Genomic DNA, 7,840 nt, shown 5'->3' on the forward strand with positions numbered 1-7,840 from the left:
GAGACCTAATAATGTCTTTACAACTCCCACTGCCTTCATGGAGATGCCTGTGCAAAGGATCTGCAATTACTCACACAGCCAGGATGTTCTGGAATGTGTCATTAGCTCTGCTGTGTGTTCCCTGTGTGGGGTGTGGAGGTCTCCGAGGACTGGGATCTGTCAGAGCAACAATCCATTGGAACAAAACAGGCTCAGGCGTTCCTGCACCCTGGAGAATCCCTGAGGGAGCAGGGAAGGGGCTGGAGAATCCCCGAGGGAGCTGGGGGGGCTCAGCCTGGAGAAAAGGAGGCTTAGGGGGAAATTCTGGCTCTGCACAACTCCCTGACAGGAGGGGACAGCCGGGGGGATTTGGGATCTGGGAACAGGGACAGGAGGAGAGGGAACAGCCCCAGGCTGGGCCAGGGGAGGCTCAGGTTGGACAGCAGCAGGAATTTCCCCATGGAAAGGGTGGTTGGACATTGGAAGAGACTGCCCAGGGCAGGGGTGGATTCCCATCCCTGGAAGGATTTAAAAGCCCTATGTGGTGTGGATGTGGCACTCGGGGACATGGGCCAGGGGTGGCCTTGGCAGTGCTGGGGGAAATATTCAACTGGATGGTTTTAGTGGACTTTTCCAACCTAAACCATTCCATGATTCAAAGCTTCCTTTGGTTGCCATGAGACCAAGACTGTGTGGCAATGGAGATGCTGGGGTGCTCCTGGGGGTGTCCCAGTTTAGAAACCCAAATCAGATGGGGGACAAGTGACACCTGCTGTGTCTGCCTTTGATGCTCTGTAAATAATCCATGTCTTGGGTGTGCAGCTCCATTGTACTGTAAATTAAAACTGTATTAATAAAGAAATAAATTACATAATTGTCTGTTTCCATATGAACTGAACGAACCTGGTTTGTGTGTGTGTGCAATCTATCGTTCTTATAGGAAAGGGAATTCTTTTCATTGGGGTGGATGCTGTGTTTTGCAGTGAGGGTATATATTGGAAGCATTGAATAAGTGCAGTTTAGAAAAGTAACAGAGCAGTAGTTCTTCAGTTGATCTTTTGATGAAGGACATTGAGGTGAAGCCATCTGTCAGCAGTGAGGACAGCTCTGCTGCCTGCTGGAGCTGCTCTGGCCTTACCTGCTGTTTCCAGCAGTGCTTTTCCAGGAGCTGGTGACAACATGTATTTATGGAGCTGTTTATGCATCCTGTAAACCTTTCAGCTTGGAGACATGCCCTGACACATTGTGGGTGTCTGGAGAGCTGCATGGGAACTCACTAGTAATTCTCAAGCCGGTTGTTTTATTCAGTTTTTCATTTTGTTCTACTCCAGAACTCTCTGGTTGTCTGGAAGGTTCTTCACGAGGTCAGGTGTGATGACACAAGGTCATAGAAGATGCTGGCAACAACTTGCTGAGTTGCTTTTAGTGTCTCAATAGTGTCTTCTTGGGATCACAAGTTGAGCACATTTGTCTCTGAAAATTCCTTTTGGGATACCCTGAAGGAATCCCCAGACCCATTGTTCTCTGGGTGTTGCCACTGGTGAAGGCTGGGACTGTGAGGGCAGTGAGTGACTTGGAACTGAATCATGGAATCATGGAATTACTTAGGTTGGAAAAGCCCTCCAAGATCATCCAGTCCAATCTGTGCCCAATCCCCAGTTTGTCACCCAGCCCAGAGCACTGAGTGTCACACCCAGCCCTTCCTTCACCACTCCACCACCTCCCTGGGCAGCCCATTCCAATGTCCAGCCTGACCACCCTTTCCATGAAGAAATCCTTTTCCCCTCTGTGACGCTGAATTTCAAGCATTTCTCACGTAATTCTTATTTCCATACAACACTCGTTGAAGGCTCGAGGCAGTTCCCTTCCCAACTTCTACGAACAAAATCAGTGTCAAGAGAAAACACTGGGGAGGAGAATCACGAACAGCTCCTCTTGCGAGAGAAAAATGTGAGCAGTAGCTGGAGTGTCCACCCACACATGTATTTTAAAAACAAGCAGACAGAATATTGCTGTATTCCAATTCCTCTTCCCAGAGCAAAGCAGGCTCATGATTAATGGAACAAACAGCTCGGAATAATAAGCAATATTGCTTTATATGCAGGGTCCGTAGCCACGAGGTAGCCAGCGCACTCCAGAAGAGTAAAAGCTCGTCTTAATCATCTCCTGCCTCCTCTGCAGTGTCTGTGGCGTAAATTAGGGACATCAAAAGCTTTGGAGAGCTAATGAAAATGCTAAAGAGGCTCCAGACCAATGACAGCGTAGCAGCCTCCTGCTTAATGGGGTTGCTGCGTGCCAGGATAGACCTGCCACCCCTAATTGTTTCCTTTTTTCCCATTTTGGGGAAAAATGATGACATAAAATCCTATTAGATGGGAGTACATTTAATAATGCAGAAAGGATGGAGGAGCAGAGGAAGGAGGGGAACCCAGCATTGCTGTGCTTTGGTTGTGTTTATTCACAGTCCTGTGGTGGTGGAGTCGAAATTCGCTGGCACAGCTGGGCCTGATCTGGAACAGGGTCTGGCTTGGGCTGCTGCCTCCATCCCATCTGCTGCTCTTTGTCCTGTTCACACTTCCAGCAAGTCTGAAAATTAGAGGGAAAGGAATGATTGTGTTTTCCTGGATTAGCATAGAACCAGAGTCTTCCAACCCAACCATCCCAGCTCTTATCCAGGTGGGAAGGGGGGTGTGGGGTCCCACCAGAGCCCATCTCTTCTTGGCAGCCTGTGTTGAGAGCTTGCTCCAAGCCTTGAGCAGAAGGCAAATGCAGGTGATCTGCTGTGAGAGGGGCTTTTGACAAGGGGGATTGGACTTCAACTGAAGAAGAGCAGAGGTTGGGGATGGGATATTGGGAAGGAATTGCTCCCTGTGAGGGTGGGCAGGCCCTGGCACAGGGTGCCCAGAGCAGCTGTGGCTGTCCTTGGATCCCTGGCAGTGTCCAAGGCCAGGCTGGCCAGGGCTGGGAGCAGCCTGGGACAGTGGGAGGTGTCCCTGCCTGTGATGTCTCCTCCTAAAGGGACACGGTTTTCCTACACCTGGATATAGGTGCCCACAGGTACCTCCTTCAAAGCAGGCAGAGCACTGCTTCCAAAACCTCTGACATGGAGAGCAGCAGGGAGCTTTCCTTTCATAGCTCAGTGATGCATTTGTGCCTTTCAGACTAAAAATATCGAAGGATGGAGATACGAAAACTCTCCTCTCCTACGTTATGGTTTTCCTTTGTTCCTACATGTTTGCCTCCAACCCCTGCATCCCATTATCTGCCTCAGGCTGCCCGTGGGTGAAGGATGAGCAGCTCACACCCAGGCAGTGAAAAATCCCTCCTTGGAGGGAAAAACCCATCCATCACATGGAGTCAATCCTTGGATCAAGACCAAGGTCTCATCTGGGATGGGAGTGATGAAAAGGCTTCTTCTGCCAGAGCTGGCTGCCCACATCCTGCTGCCCACATCCTCCTGTGACTGCTTGGAGCATCCCTCGAGCAGGGATGGAGCAGATCCCAGCCTGCACCCACGTTCAGCCCTATATGGGTCCATATGGACCTGCTGGGATCAGTATGGAGGTGAGGGAACAAAGGAATGCACTCCCTGTGCTCCTGAGGAGGAACACACCTGAGCTGCAGCACCCAGGTCTGTCCCTGGGCAGTCCTGATGTGTCATTTCAACAACACAAAGCCCCCAAAATAGGCAAGAAAATTTATAAATAAGGGAATGTTCATGCTCAGATTGTTTTAGCCATTTCTGCTGTCAGATGCTTTACCAGCTGGCCAAGCTGGAACTAGGGGAGAGTGGCTGGTTTTGTGATTAGCTGGAAAGATGAGCCAGAATACGGCTCAAAAATGGGAAATATTTCAATGAACTGTAAGAAATTACTCATTCCCACAGGCGTAATTCCAGGCATTGATTCATTTAGTTAATTTTTAGTGGAAAAATAAGTCTTTACATCCAAGAAAGAAGATGCTGAAGGGTGGCTGGTGTTTGTTATGTGGAACACAAGGATATTTGGTGTTTAATAATTTTTGCTGCATTAATGATTGCTCAAAACAGCCTTAGCAAGGCTTTTCCTGGGGGGGGGGGGGGGGTCCAAAATGGGACCATTTATCACACGTGTTCCTTTTGGACAGCCTTTCCCAGGAAAGGCTGTGTCCAGCAGCCCAGGGATGGGGATTTAAGTGAGACAGGGATTGAAGGGATTCCTCTGTGGAAGGAATGCATGATAAATAGTGAGGGAAAATAAACACTGAGGGGGTTCAGATCATATTCCTGGGGGTTGGTGCTTTGGGACAAAGGTGGGAAAAGCCATGAGAGCCTGGGCTGCTGTTCCTTCTCTGATAGGAGAAGGAGGAAAGAATTCCTTTCCTTTCAGAAGGAAAGAATGGCAGCTGTTGATGGAGCAGGGATGGAGAGGAGAGAGCAAGAATTTCTCCTGGCCAGGTGCAGGGTGACAGGGACAGGCTGTGGCCCTGCAGAGAGGAGGGATGAGGGATGGAAAATGTCCTGGAAATCACATTGTGCTGTCTCCAGCTCTCCCACGTGGAATTTGATCACTCCTCTGCTCCAGAGGAAGCCTTCCCTGGCTGCTGGCTGTGCACAGCTGTCTGCTTTGTTTATGAAGTCCCTTTCTGTGCTTGTCACTCTGGACTCTGTGCTCAGGGATAATCTCAGGACAACGACCTTCATCCCACACCAGCCTTTAACCAGGAGTGCTCCCAGCTATTTTCAGGATCGTTTTTCTCTGCTTTTCTGGTTAAATACAAGCTCAGTGAAGCCACCAAGTCAAAATTCCCATTCTGCAAAGATCCTGGGAAAACCAAGTCAAAATTCCAATTCTGCAAAGATCCTGGGGGAATATCACTGGGTTTTGATGGGGAACATGATAAAATTTTAATTATTTTGTCTAAGAATTGATTGAGCTTTTCTGCTCTGCCTGCTCCTGCCAGGATTGTTGAGGCTGGGAGTGGTGTGGCTCATTTTCTCCAGCATCAGATCGTTCTGGTAAAGCCCCCTAAGCTCATTCAGTGAATTCCCCATTTCCCTGGAGAGGAATACAGAGCATCCAAGGTGGGAAGGAGCAGCAATGTCAAACAGGCAGAAGAAATCTGGCTTTGCTTTCTCTGACCAAAGTGCACCCTGAGAGCAGAATTGCTGCAAAACCTCCCAGGCTGGGCATTGCAGGCAGCCCTTGGCTGAACTCTGAACCTCGTTATGCAGGAAATAAGGAGAGTTCACAGAGATAAATGGTGCTGGGGGACAGGATTCCACCCTGGATACTGCTCCCAGTATCTCACCTCCAGACTGGGAGGGATCTCAAAGCCCACCCAGTGCCACCCCTGCCATGGCAGGGACACCTCCCACTGTCCCAGGCTGCTCCAAGCCCTGTCCAACCCGACCCTGGACATTTCCAGGGATTCAGGGACAGCCACAGCTTCTCTGGGCACCTGTGCCAGACCCTCATAGGGAAGAATTCCTTCCCAATATCTAAGAGTGAGTGCCCTGATCTAGACTACTACTGTACACTAATAATAACAACAATAATACTAAAAAACAATAATAAACATTTACATATTTATTTGTGTTTGTAGGAGAAAGGGAAACCCATGCTTGTATCACCAGGATCCAAAGAACTCAGTCCTGCCTTCAAAGGTGAGACATTCACTGGGCGAATGTCTGAGAGGGAAAAAAAGGATGAAAAAACAAGAGATCCCCTCTTGCTGAGTCTTCATCCTGCCCCTGGAAAGGAAAATAAATGTTTAATAGAGAAAATACGAAGTTCAAACCAGTGTGCCCTCCCAGTGTGTGTCCACTGCATGTCCCAGTGCTTCCAGTTCGTGTCCCAGTGCTCCCAGTTCATGTCCCAGTGCTCCCAGTGTGCCCAGTTCGTGCCCCAGGGTGCCCTCCCAGTGTGTGCCCCGTGACAAACCGGCTGGAATGGGCCAAGAGCCCCAGCAAAGCTCCTGGGAGTCCCTGACAAGCTCCAGGGAATCCCGACGAGCTCCTGCTCGGGTCAGGGCTGCTCTCCTGGGAGCGCTGCGCTGTGAGGCCACAGGTAGTTAATTAACGGTGGCTAATTAAGCTCTCGGATGGAACTGAACGGTGCGAAGCTGCTGCTTTAGCCCACGAGAGGGCAACGCTTCCCTCCTGCCTGGTGGCCACACTTGGGAAAACTGGATTCCTTTTATTTTCTTTATTTTCTTTATTTCTTTATTTTATTTATTTTTTCTTTTATTCCTTTATTTTCAATTAGGAATCGAACGAGGGATTCCTTATCTTCTAACAGTCTTCCTAAAGGTTTTATTTTATTTTATTTTTTTTTCATTAGGGCATAACGCAGGACAAGGTGCTCCTGTGCATCCCTGCTGGATTCCCAGCTGGAATAGCAATAAAGAGGAGCCGAGCAGCAGATGGGTGATGCCATCCCCTCTCCCATAAAATCTGCTGCGGAGACAGGCTGGAGCCGGGAGAGCCTGGCAGTGCCAGGGACAGCGACAACCCGCCTGTGCTGGCATCGGGAAAAAACATGGGAATGAGCAAGGAGAAGTTTTCCTGGTGCTCTCAGGGCAGGGATGCTCCATGGGGACACGCTCAGGCAGAGGTGGTGATGGGGATGAGCACAGCATCTTCCCCGGTTTTAATGGAATTTCATAGAATCGCAGATTGGTTGGGTTGGGAGGGACCTTCCATTATTCCAGGCTGCTCCAAGCCCTGTCCAGCCTGACCTTGGACATTGCCAGGGATCCAGGGGCACATTTTCCCTGGGTAATCTCTACCAGGGCCTCCCCACCCTCATTTTCCAACCCTTCTCCCTCCTGCAGCTCTCAGCCAGGAACCTGTATTTAAATTTAAATTTTAATCCACACCCTCCCCTGCCTCTGGAGCCAAATGTATTCCCAGGATCAAAGCCCCACAAGCAGAGACACGCCGGGCTCGTTCGGGCAGCACACAAACCTTTCCAAACACCAGATCTACCCCTCCCTGGCCACCGCCACAACCCCTACACCCCAAATTCCCGGGATATCCATGCTCCAACCTCTCCATCCCCCTGGATTCTCCTCCACCATCACTCCCTGCAGCACCGCGTGTGCTCCCATCCCTTGGGCTCACGCTTTTCTCCCTCAACCCCATCCCAAAGAGCGGCGACACCGCTCCGGAACAGGACAAACCGGATTTGGCCGCGGAATTCCGCACGGATTTGGGATTCGCGCGTGGCCACGCCCATTTCCCCCATCCGTAACGGGGCGGAACCAAGATTTTAAATGGGCGTGGCCAGGGGTGGGCGTGGCTTAAGGAAGGGGCGGGGCACAACGCGGTGGGGGTGGCTCAATGAAAGGGGCGTGGTTTATCTCGGTGGGCGTGGCCTCATTCCCGCTCCGGTCGCCCGTGGAGACACCGGGAGCGGCGCTCGGTGAGTCCCGGGATCCCGGGATTTGGGACGAGGGGAGGGAATGGGGGGAGATTCCCACCGGGAATATCGAACTCCGCTTCCCGGGACAACCCAGCGGGGACAGCGGGGAGCGCCAGCCCGGCCCCTTTGAGCTGCCGGGCCTGGTGGGGCGGGCCGGGCCCGAGCGGTGCTTGGTTGCTTTTTTAAGGGTTGGTTTGGAGGTTTTTTTTGTCGGTTTTGGTTTTTTAAAATTTTATTTTATTTTCCCGTCTTTTTTCGTCGTGCTGAGGAGTATTCCCGGTGTGGTTCAACAAGTGGCGTGCGGCACGGGAATGAGGCGAAATCTGCTTAATTATGTAAAAAAAAAAAATCTGTTTAATTAGGCAAAGATAATTCTAAAATAGGCGATTTTTTTCTTCCTTTTCCTGCCTCCTTCCCTCCAGACCTTCCCTATGGCACCGATGGATACCGAGAGCTGG

At 50.6% G+C, this 7,840-nt stretch overlaps 1 long non-coding RNA gene across 2 annotated transcripts; it reads right to left on the minus strand.

The window, feature by feature from the left end:
* Nucleotides 1-5,531: 5,531 nt before the first annotated feature.
* On the minus strand, nucleotides 5,532-7,228 carry LOC148222758 (uncharacterized). Of its 2 annotated transcripts, none has more exons than XR_015805248.1 (2): nucleotides 7,141-7,228; nucleotides 5,532-5,710 (listed from the first exon to the last, which is right to left on the minus strand). It is a non-coding gene; the product is annotated as an uncharacterized LOC148222758 (long non-coding RNA). The 2 variants fall into 2 exon arrangements; XR_015805249.1 differs by having other exon boundaries at nucleotides 7,008-7,209.
* Between the last annotated feature and the right edge of the window lie 612 nt (nucleotides 7,229-7,840).

The sequence above is a fragment of the Sturnus vulgaris genome, chromosome 9, assembly GCF_052056855.1.
Source record: "Sturnus vulgaris isolate bStuVul1 chromosome 9, bStuVul1.hap1, whole genome shotgun sequence".
Classification (NCBI taxonomy): domain Eukaryota; kingdom Metazoa; phylum Chordata; class Aves; order Passeriformes; family Sturnidae; genus Sturnus; species Sturnus vulgaris.